At 39.2% G+C, this 12,399-nt stretch overlaps 1 protein-coding gene across 10 annotated transcripts in view; it reads left to right on the forward strand.

The window, feature by feature from the left end:
- Positions 1–12,399, forward strand: part of atp8a1 (ATPase phospholipid transporting 8A1) — a 165,533-nt gene that overhangs the window by 121,449 nt on the left and 31,685 nt on the right. The gene's annotated exons all lie outside the window — the stretch shown is intronic.

Consider the following 12,399-nt stretch of genomic DNA (forward strand, 5'->3'; position numbering starts at 1 on the left):
ATCGTCCTCTTTCGCACAGAGATGCCTCCATGCGAGACTGTGATTGTGCCACTTTTAAAGGGAATGAGAGAAGCTGCTTTGATTGGCAGAGAATGAAATCAGGTGTAGACACACCCAGAGTGGAGCAGCCCGCCCACTCTGGATCCGGCCGGGTGTGCTGCTCTACGAAATTACCAACACTGGTCCAACCCGCCCTAGCGTACAGTTGTACCGCAGTCCACGTCGGCATTACGCCGGTCACGGAAATTGGGCCCTCCCTCTTTAATGATCCCATCTTAGTCTTAAATGATAACGAAGTGACGCTGGAGTCTTACTGCTCTGAATACATGCCTACTTCACGTAATATTCTGCTTTCTTGTCACCGTATTCCCTTGAGGTTGCTGCTTTGGAAATAATGTTGTGTTGCAAAAAGCCAAAGAACAAGCAAAGCTCTTATTACTTTTTTTTTGTTTTTTTTGCATTTGATAGAATAGCAAAGTTTAAAGTTTGATTTCACTGTACTTCTTTTTGTTTGTCCGTGTTCACTTCCTGAAGGATGCACAATCGGTTCTACTTTGGCCCTTCAAAAAGATGTGTGGCAATTCCGTTGTTAAAAGTGCATCCCAGCTGACATACATTGCTAAGACTAAGACAGTGGTCTCGTTTATTGTGCATCCCACGTCTGAGACACACACAAATTAGCAGGGTCATATGAAGTATGATCAGTCTGCATCTTAGGACACAGAGCTATGGCTTAAAGTACTCGGCGTGGTGCTGGAAATCCGTTGTATGTTGTTTTTTCATGAGAAGGGGCTCTAGAGTGCGACTAATTTGGTCGCATATGCCCCCTTATGTCTGAATGGTGGGGCAAAAAAAAAAAACAGAGGATGCACCTGTACACACAGCCATTTGAGGAAGAAAAAAAAACTGTGACTTGAAAGCAGACACATTAAACCCATCGTGGGCTCTAAAGCAATCAGAGATACCACCCTCCCTCTGACTGCCGCTAGCATACACGAAGCAAAGTTTTCTGACAGTGAGCCGGTAGCTGTACGGTAACAGAAGTTTTGAGCTGCATAAATGGAATTAATTCCAAAGCTTCATGCCACCGCGACGATGTGGGAACATTTTGGATTCAAGTCTGATGAACGCTTGTTAGTATTCAACGAGCTAGTCTGTCAAATTTGTATGAAGTCGCAACAAAGACAACACAATTTAAAACCTCAAATAGACAAAATCCGTCTTAAACGATCGCACCCAATTTCTTCCGTTGAGAACAAAAAAAAAACAACAGTGGGACATTTCCCGTTTCCCGTCAACTTGTAATTATGGAACTCAAACCCAAACAATGCAAATACAAACATGACACCGTATATGGTGTGTGTATGCTCACGTTCTATACAGTTATAGCATTATTCACTATTGTATGAACTGCATCCAATTGAACATGTTGACAAAGCGTTTAAAAAAGGCTGCAGACTTTTAAAAAGAAGTACAAATCCTGAATCCAAACACGTTTCCTTGATCTACTTATGTTGTTATTAATGTTGCTACTTGGAACTTTTTATTAACCAACTGGAAACTTGATTGGCAGTTACAGTACAGTAACAGGCAATATAAGGCAATATACGTATATTTCCTGTTAAGGCATTAATGACTGTTTATACCTCTGTGCCAAATGTTTAATATTTGATTCAGTGCAACTTTTGTGAACAGAGCCTGACTCTGTTTTATATAGCATTTTTTATAGGTAGGATATTTTATTTGGTTCTAAATTACAATGTCAATGTTCATTATTATTAGCGTTAGAATTAAAAGTGAATTGCTCTTATAAAAGATATACTTAAATTATTAGACACTAATATAATTTTATCAGTGGCATAAAAACATCAACAATACTATTGTTTGTCGTGATAGTTTTTGGGAAAATATGTCTGGCTAAAAAAATTGCTCTCGTGATGGGCATAAACATATATTGAGAGAGAGCAGGAGCAATGGATAACACAAAAATATTGTACAAACAGTATCAAAAAATAGAATAACAACTGTAATAAAAATTTGCAATATAGCGGGACCGTAAAGCAAGAAGCATGATATAGCAGAGGATTATTGTATCTGTATTCTGTGATGATAAATTGCAGGGACTCGTTGTTTCCATGACGTGCATCCCGGGATTCACGTACTGTAGTCTCGAGTTTAAAATGATCTATGCTAACATCATGGCTGCAAACAGAGAGGAGCTAGTTTACAGAAGCAGAGTCATTGTTTCCAGGTAGCGATTTGGTCACTACATTTAGTGACATTTCTGACCCCTTCAGCGACTATTTTTCAAAGTAAGCAACTAGCCCCTATAATTCCTGCTAATAAACATGGGTAGAATCATTTTCACATTGTGTTCAATAAAACAAGAAATGAGCCCGGTAGAAGGCAATCATGGAACCAATCGTGCTTACAATTTCCAAAGACGTATGCCCATTTATACATTACAAAAGCAATGATGAGTTGATGCAAGTTAATGCTGGGGAAAAAAACTCACTGGACAAAACTGTTTCAATGCTTGCTTGGTATCAAGAGACCTAGAAGAAATCCCAGAAAGGGAAAACAAAACACAAAACTTGTTCTGAATAATGTATTTGTCGTTTACTTTTCTATAAACAAAACTTCAATTTAAATCAAAAATCGTACTGCAAACCCTTTGGGCTGAAGTTGTTTCTACACAACCCGATGACATGTAAACTTTGCGTGCTTGCGCTGCTACTGCACGTGGTCGGGAGACGCAGCCAGTTTCAACACAGCTGGATAGAAAACAAACGACAAAGGGAAAACTGCAATCTTCCTCAAAGATGCCCATCCGATACAGCTCATATGAATAATGACATTTCAATCTTTCTCCGTGTACAGTCATTTGAACTCCACAGGGCATGGAGAACTAAAATACATGGAAGATTTACAGTAGATTGCCGAGACATTATAAAGCTGGTTCTTTTTTTGCCCAGACCACCATGAAGGTTTACCAAGTAAGCATTGTGCAGCTCGCATTCTCTACAACAATGAAGATGAATGGTAATGTCACGGATGGCTTGTGACACACAACAGACCTTACACTGATTAAAAGTTCAAAGCTACAAGTGAGGATAGAGATATGTTAAGTGCATTTTATCAGCCGCGGCGCGATGATGTTTTGATCTGCACCCCTTGTCAAGTGGTGGACTTGAGAAAGTCATCATAGGACCATGCTAAATTTATAAAGAAAAATATGTGACCTTCAAACAAATGTATTTGCGTGGTACATATTTTTGTGGATTTTTATACTGAGGTTTGTTTTATTGAAATTCTATTATGGGCTGGCTCAAATGCTCTTGAATGTCGTGAATGGCTGTCATAATAACTTTAACTGTACAGACAATATTCCAAGTAAGTAACCTGAAAACAATAACACACTCTTCTTAAGTTTTAACTTTGGTGTCAACTGACGCTTGTGTATAAAGTGTTCCCCCGCTATATCATTCACACTTCAGCTATATTGCGGAATTTTTACACAATCATTTTTCATGGGTTTTCACAGTATGCTTACTGTAATGCATGTGGGAAAGGAGAGCCACCGTTGCAGATGCACTTTTCAGCAGTTTATTGAATGCAAGGAGATCATTAGTACACAAACACAATGACCACATTCACACAGGAGCTGCTGCCAAAGCTCACATCCAAACACTCACGCAGACTCCCCGACATTTTTTTAATATGCCTTTCGGTACAGCAAACACATTTAAAAATATAATATGCTGTACATACGATAAAGTGTTTTCAGTTTCTTTTTAAACATAAAAAAATCTTTATTTTTCTCATTTCTATGAATATGGGTCATGACTTTGCAACCGTAGGAAAATGTTGGTCTCAAAGTGACAACAGTTGAGAACCACTGACCTAAAGGGTGTTCAACTACAGTATGTACAGTGCCATTCAAACGTTTCAATGCACCTTCTCTTTCAATTACAATAGAAAGTGTTTTAAAACATTTGAGTTAAGAATTGCATGGTGGTCTGGTTCCGATGTGCTCACGGGCCATAGGTTCCATGTTTTAACAGATATAAGTGACAGTTGCTTTGTTTGTGTTTTATTTTTGCTATTTGTTCTGTGCTTGAAGTTTGCATTCCTTCTTTTAATCACATGTACCGTAATTTCTCGTGTATAATGGGCACCCATGTATAATACGCACCCCCAAAGTTGACCTCAAAATTCTGGAAAACCCTTCTACCCATGTATAATGCATTTTTACTTGTACAATGCATGATTTTGCTTCTACCCATATGAACAAAACAACAAGTATTATCTGTATTTTGTTCTTTTTTTTTTTCAAAGAATTATTCTGAAGTTAAGCACTTTATTTGAACATATAATACTTTATTTTTATTTACTTGCTCTTAATTGGAAATTTGCAGCCCTACTTTTATTTAGTAAATGAGTAAACACACAGTTGTGGTCATATGTTTGATTACTCAGGCCGAATTTGTAAGATGGGTACAATGCATTATAGAAAACATGAAGGGAAAGGTGAAACACATTTAATTTTATTTTAATGGGATTCAAATTAAACTGTCAGGCATTTCAGAAAAGACAACATTTCACAAATTCTGCCAGTGTATGTAAACTTATGAGCACAACGGTACATATATACAGTCATACGTACCCGTCATATTGGAATGAAAGTGTAGGCTTCACCTTTTTCATAACCTCTAGGTGGCATATTAGGATGAAAGTACAGGATGTCCTCGATTTACGAACGAGTTCCGTTTCTACGGTGGCGACGTAACCCGAATTTCTGCATAAGTCAGATTTCACCGTTAAAAGTCGAAATTTACGTCGAAATACTTCTTTTACGGGTATTGTCCCATGTGATTGTGACAGCAAGCTCAGTGTGTGTGGGCGAGACGGCACTGTGAAGGAGGAAGGAGTGCGCGCAGGTGCGAATGTGTACAGTGGCAAGTGTAGTGACGGCGACCGGAGAAGAGTAGCGCTTAGCGGAGGACCCATTGACATTGAATGTGCAGAGGAGCTAATACAGCCATTAAAACAGCAAATCAGTGCTTCATGCCTTTGTTGCCGCCATCGAGCTCAGCTGTGCAACGAGAGAACGGAGTTAACACCGAGGAAGACATCCTCGGCAGTGGAGAAGGCGTCTCCCCTGCGTCTCCCAACCAGGGTCAGGTGACCGTAGCAGGAAAGGTTAACACTTCGTATAAAGAAAATAAAATACATTAAAATGAAAAGAATAAGATGCTGTACTTATCATTACTGCTGAAAGTGTGAAAAAAGGAGGGCGAAAAAGGCAAAAGATACTCCCGGCGCACAAACACAGACAAGCACTATGCACTAGCTAAGCAGAAACACTATGGTGCTGGGGACAAAATGGCGGAGGAGGCACGGGCGTCGTAAAGTCGAAACGTAGTAGGTCGAGTACGTCGTAACTCGAGGACTTCCTGTACACGTCAATAAACATCAAAATAATAAAAATAAATTAAAACATAAGCAGAGGGAGTATTTCAAACTCCCCTGTTGCCCAGCAAAACTGTTCCAGCACAAAGGCCAGATCCACCATTCTGCAAGGCCATACAGCTGCACAGGACAGGTTTAAAAAAAAAAAAATATATATATATATGTATGTAAACCGCCACCTTATATATATATATATATATATATATATATATATATATATATATATATAAGGTGGCGGTGGCATATTAGAATGAAAGTCTACACCTTCCTCATAACCTCGCGGTGGCATCTTTGAATGAAAGTTTACAGCTTTTTTATAACCTTTTTAAACTGGACTTAAAATATAAATATATTCGATGCTACTCCCGCCATGCGTTGTTTCTACAGTAGTTTCAAGCAATACCTGTAATTTCTTGTGTTTAATGCGCACCCCCAAAGTTGCCCTCAAATTTCTGGAAAACCCTTCTACCTATGTGTAATGCATTTTTACAATGCATGATTTTGCTTTGACCCATTTGATCAAAAATTAAGTTATCTGTATTTTTCAAAGAATTATTTAGAATCAGAATCATCTTTATTTGCCAAGTATGTCCAAAAACACACAAGGAATTTGTCTCCGGTAGTTGGAGCCGCTCCAGTCTGACAACAGAGATTGACAGTCAATTGACAGAGAACACTTTGGAGACATAAAGACCTTGACAAAAAAACAGTCACTGAGCAGTAAAGGGTTGCTAGTTATCTGGTATCTGAAGTTAAGCACTTTATTTGAACACGTACTACTTTATTTTTATTTACTTGCTCTTATTTTGAAATTCACAGCCCTACTTTTAGTTAATAAATCAGAAAACAGTCATACGGTCATATGTTTGATTACCCAGACAGAATTTGTAAGATGGGTACAATTCTTTAAAGAAAACATGAAGGAAGGAAGATAGTTTAAAAAAAAGAAATACATTAAAAAAATAACAAATAGAGTAAAAATACATAGAAACAGTTTTCTACATTAGGGGAGGCTGTTATTCATACAAACTGCTTCGTTGATTAATGTTGAACAATATTACAATTTATGCCAAGTGTTGAAATGAAATGAAAATGACTATCATGGCAAATGCAGAGAAGGAGAAGCAAGCATTCTATTGTATTTATATTTCATAAGTCTTGAAACGTATTGGAATAATCTGTGTCTGAATGTTGTTAACAACCCTGCCACATATGAATTATTGAAGAAAATACCAGTACTACAACCTGGAAAAATGGATCCTACTTCGTCTAGCATCTTTCTTATGCCTGCAAATAACTACACATTTCAGCCTTGAAAGTATATTCGCTTAAAGCCTCCAGTGGCTGGAATGTATATGTATGAAATCATCTACGAACTGAGATAATTAGTTACTATCAATTGTCGTGTTTTTTGGGGGGAGTTTTTTCGTCTACAGTGGATGAAGCACCCAGCAACTAATTGGGACACAATATCAATTAGAGGGATTTGGGGAAATACGTTTGTGCCCATTTTTTATAGTAAATGACACACTTTTAAAGTAAAAGACAGTTATCAGAGCTACTTTCATTCACATTCAAAACACATTCCCCAAATAATGCAAGATGAACTTTAAGGTGTCTATTTTACGAGCTGTTTATTTATTTATAAATTGATGACGCAGCTGGTGACTTATTGGGCATGATGTCCTATTAGAAGGAAATACAGTATACCTACTGTATATTTGTTACTGTTCTAGCCATTCCAGTCTGTTTCTAATAAGTTCTATTTCCATCCATTCATGGCACCTTTTCTGGTTGTAATCATGCACATATTTGCGTTAATCTTATTCCTCAAGCAGAATTCCCACTTTCATCCCAAATGACATAGTTAACTGAAGAAGTGAGGTGAAAAGGGGGCCACCTTCAGTCACATTCAAGCCAAGAGACTCCTCCAAAAGGGAACCATAACAACGTCATTCAAATAGCCAATGTTGCAGGCTTCTCATGTTTGATTGACACTTGGCCACGGTGCCACAGAGCCCGCTGATGGACAAGTGGCATTTATGAGACCATTACATGAAAGCAAATTCACGGGGCCGTGCTACGCATCTAAAACGCCACTGGTCGCTTGCGAAGCCACATATTTGCGGCATATTTATCAGCTACTACTTCTTGTCCTCAATGGTGCCTTTGTGCATGAATTCTGTTAGGCATTCTGCATTCGTAAGCTTAAGAGTATCAGGTCCCGCATTGTAAGGGACAAATGTCAACCCATTCCAGACAATTCCCAACGAGGCCTCCAGAGCTGTGCAATCAATGATTTTTCATCCGCTGATGAATATGCAAAGAGTCTTCTAATCGTCTGCATGGCTGTTTTTCAACATGTGCACTGGGGGAGAGAGGCCAGCCACACCCCTTCGCTGAGTGGCCCTCAATGTCGGAGAAGAAAAGGGGAAGAAAAATCCTGGTGGGTACTTCCCCTTAATGAGCACATCAATGCATCTGTCCCTCAAGAGAGAGACAGATGCGAGGACCAGGCCAAAACACTCACACAAGAAGCAGTTACCGCTTGCTGTGAATGGAAGCCTTTTTTAACTTGGCACAATAAAAAAGGCTCTAGCCTTGCATTGAGCAGAGCTGTAATTAATTCAGCAGTTTGACCTGCCTGCTAGCTTTTCCTCGTTACCGCTTCTTGAGGCAACCTGCCTCCTGGCTCTTGTGGGCTTCTCATGATCCACAGCAATGCCTTCTAAATATTCAGTGAAACCCTGCTAGAGCATGGATTTTTAAGCAGTTGCTTTTTATGGGTTTTATACAGCATCCAGGTTGTACACCTTGCTTGTTGTTGTACCGCAACATGTCAGGTAGCCCTGGCGCAGCATAACTGAGAGTAAGAAGAAGAGAATGAGTCTTCAGTGTAACCCAACACCACATTTTTATTTTAATATTCCTTGTTTCCGCAGTGCAAAGAAAACTTATCCCTGTGAGTATTTTATGCACTGTTTGCATGTGTAGCTACTCCGTGTGTTCCCGTAACAGCTGTTTGAAGGTTTATAACTACCATAACATCTATGGTAATTTTACATTATATGTTAACATTAACCTAACTTGAAATTATATTCCATTTAAAAAATAAATAAATAAATCATTCAGTCAATAAGTTTTTACCTCTAGGGCAGTATAATACGCAAAACATGAGAGTCCATCTCATACAGCTCCTTTAGAAATCTAAACAAATGGCTAATTGACAAATGTGTTAACTCAACACTAGTCTCCTGTAGTACATGTTTTAAATGTTTATTTGGTGTGAAATTTGTTGTTGATATGAATACTTGCCATGTCTGAATGGGGGGATACATTCTTATATAGGAAATTAGCCTTTTGGATATAATTGGGTGCATTTACAATGAATTTTTCAACAGTTCATTAAGGAAAATGAAAGAAGGCTAACAGACCTTCGTTTGACCAAAGTGCATGGTTTGGTTTAACGTTTTGGTGTTTGATTATACAATGTTTAATTCTCTTATGTGTCCGTTTTACAGTAATCGTTAACTGGGAGTGACAAACAGCTTGAAACACGCATGCTTTGCATTTTATTTGGAGAAACGTACGAGCGAGAACAGGTGCTAAGGAATACTTTACAGACTGTTGTGATGTGTGTTTTAATAAGTTGAAATGTGTTCAAAGCATGTGAAAGGGGGAAAGCTTATCATCTTTCTATATCATAGATTTTCACCTGGGTGAATCTGAAGCATATCCCTCACGGAAAATGGGGCTTCACTGTACTACTAAGCCAAACCAGGAACCCTAAAATGACTCGTGGTTGTGGAGCTTTGCATATTTTGAGTGTACATCCCATACGAATGTAAAAACAGGGCCCCTGCATACAAAAGCAACAAGTTCATGGTCGAGTTCCCCTGATGGAAGGGAGGCTGGGGTCTTGTTAGGGTCGGTGTGGTAGAGAGGGGGCACACACACTCCCATAAAACTTGTCCTGGACTTTACTTGTTTTGAGCCTTAAGACTGGGGGGTTGGGTTGTATATATGCTCTCTTTCACAATTCAAAGGGAGGGGCCAGTGGCAGATCGAATACTGATGGGAGCGCATAGCTTCATAATGAAGTCCAATGAAGCGAGGATGTGCTTGCTTAAGGCTGCAGCCATAATGTTTCCCAGACAGCTTCATGAACACCACTGATTTAACTTTTAATGACATGAGAACTTCGTCTTCTATCAACACAATGGGCTCTATATTCGGAGACTGCACTACTTGCGCTGGAGCGTAAATAGTGGAGCATCTTGATTTTCAAACAATGGACAATTGTCAGAGGGAATGTCGAGGGAATGGGGTCGGCGGGCACAATTACTGTAAATCGCCAGTGATTTTTCACCAGGTCATTTTGTATTTAATCAGGGTATACCGCTAACATTGAATGCTCCAGTCTCGCACGGATTGCTGAGTCCTCTTCCGCATATATGACGTCACCATGAAAGACTATTTGCACAGCTTTTAAAAGGTATGTAAATAAGCCGCTTTGATTGGACACGATTGAAGCCGGCTGTGGTAAGGCCCACAACAGCGCAGACGTCCCATTTTAAATGCGCTGGGGGTACGCCTGTCCACAAAATTACCAAAACCCGGTGTAGCCCGCCTCCTCGCAGAGTGGGACCACGTCTAAGGTATTGGTGAATTTGATCAAGGTGCACTGCAGGAAATGGGGTGTGGGGTGGATCAGACGCATTTAATTCATAAATATGTGAACAGCGGACATCAAACCCTCTGAAAGACTGTGAAGAGACAATCATTATTTTTATTATCATTTATTTTTTTGTTTTTTCATATCATCCAACTGGCCTGCACGCAGCTTTGAAGTGGGAGCCATGCACAAATGATCGCTCATGTGTGGGGCTAGATTCATGTGGTCCGCGGACATTTTAAGCCACCCGCGGTTATCACCAGCTCATCCTGTATTTAATCAGGTTGTCTTTTGCTACAACGGCCAAGTGACAATGCTCCAATCACGAAAGGATCGCTCTGTTCATGCGAGACCATCGTTGCGCTTCACTTAAAGGAATGAATTAAGCTGCTTTGATTGGTAGTGAATAGTCGACTGACATTAATTATTTTTTATTTATTTATTTTTTTTATAAATAGCCCGGGTGTGCCAGTCTGCAATAATACGACAGTCCTGTCTAACCTGCCCCCTTGCAGATTTACTCCATACTCTGGGAGCATAACTGCACAAATTTGTAGCAAGAAATGGCCAACTGCTGGTTCACCACATTCCACAAAAATGGAGCAAAGTGGACTGAAAGTGCTATAGAAAATCAAATAAACACCTCATTTAGCTGTAATTTCAAAGCAGTATAGATTTATTCATTAGATTAAACCAAAAGACGACTCCAGATTGTTCAACTGCTATGTCTTTCAGCGTTGTAGCTTCTACCGTAACGACACATTTTTGTCGGTTTCCTATTAATTCCATTACTATTTGGGCAAAAAAATAAATGAATTCAGTCTCAGGCTAGCAGACAGTTCCTCGTTGGAAAAGACAATTTATATATATATATATATATATATATATATATATAATATTGGCTAGTTTATTGCCAGAAAAGTAATTTTGTTTGGTTTATTCATTAATCAAAGCAATAGGACACATTTTCATCCAGGTCCAACACCATCCGTCCCAGAACACTTGACCGACATCCTTTTTGTTTGAATGTGTTATGTGAGCATGTATGTATCTGGGTGAGAGCTGTGGTCGACAGCAGCATCTGTGTGACTGTGCTCACTGGTTTACTGTTCCCCCGGCATTCAATAAACGGTCATTGGCAACTGCGGCTCTCCTTTCCCCTCATGAGTGGGCATTACAGTAAATGGGGACACTGTAAAAACCCATAAGAAAAGAAAAAATGCTCTGATAGCACAATATGTCATCAATACCATCACTCAACTGCCTAGCCCTGATTCCGTTGTGATGTACAACCTCCTCTGTCACCCTCATGTCATGTCAGCCTGCTCTCAAAGATGTACAGTATGTATGTATGTAATCATGTGATGGCCCCAGTGGAGAGTTTGCATCAGTGGAGGTGCCACTGGCCCTTCCTGATCACCCTCTCTGTCTCTCCTCACTTAAACTGATGGCTATTTGCATTGCAGGTCAACACTTCAAACAAGCTCTTGTCATTTTAGGATGGATGGGTTCGGAAGCAATTGCATCTGCTTTTACTCCCTAAACATCAATAAAATGTATATTCATCTTGTTAAAAATGTTCAGTTCAGCCCCCTTCTTTTGTATCATAATACCACTTGAACTCAGTTGAATCCCTCTGTAGTACACATCAGAATATGAGCAAATATTTTGGGGACAATACGAATACGAATGAAATGTCTCCCACGGTCTCAAGTCAGTAAGGATCAAGGGATTTTCTGTGTGAATGTGCGCGTGCGTGTATTTTGCTTCTTCTATGTCTTTTTTGTGAGACATCACATGAAGTCAGCAAAGTCGCATTCGAACAGTAACACTAGCATCACTTGTTCTCAAAATTCAGCTGGACATTTTTTTTACAGTCGTTAATTGACAGTATTTTTACACGTAAAATATTTTAAAAATGAGGCACATGTATGACTTCAATCATCTTATCATTGCACCTTTGTCATGAACGTTAACATTACCTAACATTAAAAGTGGTTATTTTTACACTTGTGTGACAGTTAAGAATGTTAAACAGTGACTCAAAACACTCCCCGTACTGTACAGTTACTTAATGTTTTATGATTGGGATGGTTTGAACATATTTTCATTTCCATTGCTTCCTATGGGATAAATTGTCCAATGAGATTTACTGTGTTTCTTATTGTTTCATAAACCTCTTTATTCTAGTTGGTCAAAGTCAAACATATGTTAATATCAAAATAATGGAAAGTCATGAAGTAAATATTTTG

Source organism: Phycodurus eques, chromosome 9, assembly GCF_024500275.1.
Source record: "Phycodurus eques isolate BA_2022a chromosome 9, UOR_Pequ_1.1, whole genome shotgun sequence".
Lineage (NCBI taxonomy): Eukaryota > Metazoa > Chordata > Actinopteri > Syngnathiformes > Syngnathidae > Phycodurus > Phycodurus eques.